The sequence below is a fragment of the Xiphophorus hellerii genome, chromosome 7, assembly GCF_003331165.1.
Source record: "Xiphophorus hellerii strain 12219 chromosome 7, Xiphophorus_hellerii-4.1, whole genome shotgun sequence".
NCBI lineage: Eukaryota > Metazoa > Chordata > Actinopteri > Cyprinodontiformes > Poeciliidae > Xiphophorus > Xiphophorus hellerii.
In genome coordinates, this window is record NC_045678.1 from 8,378,202 (window position 1) to 8,379,337 (window position 1,136).

The 1,136-nt window shown below is 39.1% G+C and overlaps 1 long non-coding RNA gene across 1 annotated transcript; it reads left to right on the forward strand.

Annotated features, from left to right (window-relative positions):
* The first annotated feature begins 342 nt into the window (after positions 1 to 342).
* LOC116723526 (uncharacterized) lies at positions 343 to 754 on the forward strand. The gene is made up of 2 exons (XR_004339999.1): positions 343 to 476; positions 556 to 754. It is a non-coding gene; the product is annotated as an uncharacterized LOC116723526 (long non-coding RNA).
* The last annotated feature ends 382 nt before the right edge of the window (positions 755 to 1,136 follow it).

The following is a 1,136-nucleotide window of genomic DNA, read 5'->3' on the forward strand; positions in this document are numbered from 1 at the left end:
ATGAGTCTGTATGGGGAAAACAGAGTATCATCAGTCAGAGGCTTCTTCAGGTTTGCTGCAACACAGACAGCTACAAAAGATCTTTCCTGCTGACAGCAATCAGTCATCTGCAATAACTCTTTGAAGAATCTGAATTAATGAGCTGCAACTACATTTCATTTCCCTTTGGGATCAATAAAGTCAAAGCATGTTTGGGTAATTCTTGCACACTACTCAAAGTTTGATAGAAAAAAATATTGAACAATTGGAAGTTATGGTGGAAACATTTTTGTGGTTTCAATGAAATGAAACAAAAAATGTAAAAAGATAATGAAGTTTCGCTTTTTCTGTGCAGTTTCACCTGTTTGCAGCTCGTTTTGCTGTTTGCTGCGCGTTTGCAGTTGTCGGCCACAGTTTCTGATCAAGTCATTATCTCCTCAACCTTCACCATCATCTGTTACAACCAGTAGATCAGTAGATGGACAAAGTAACCTGCTGTAAGTGTTGGTCAACTCATGCTTGGTTTGTTATTGAAGGACCTGCTTCACATGGTCCTTCTTTATTCTGTGTCCTCAGGTGTCCCCCTGTTGCATCAGGAAACTTCATCTTGGGATTTCCAGCAGGATTTTCTGAGTCCCTTCAGTCCTCTGTGTCTTCTCTCTCCTGATTGGTCCAGTGCTGCTGGTGATGCTGGAGAATCATCACATAATAATACACACATTCCTTAATCTCTGTCTAAATAACAGATGATTAAAGTGAATTCCTGATCAAGTCATCATGTCCTCACCTTTTCCACAATCTGTTACAACCAGTAGATCAGCAGGTGGAGCGGGTCGTCTTCTTTAATTGTTGGTCAACTCAAGTTGAGGTACATGAGTTGACGGAGAAATGAAATAAAGAGAAAAGACATCACAGTTTAAAAAAAAGAGAACATGGACAGAAGAAAGAACAGCTTTGAAATTTGACCTTAATTTCATTCATATTTAAAATTGTTAGCTGGGTAAAAATAAGTTTTCTTACTTTTTTTCGTCAACAGGGTTCTCTTCTCTACTTCCACCTTACTGGTGGTGTTGAAGGTGGAGGTTTACAGGTGGAGCATGTCTTCTTTAATTGTTGGTCAACTCAAGTCAAGTGACATGAGTTGACAGAGAAATGAA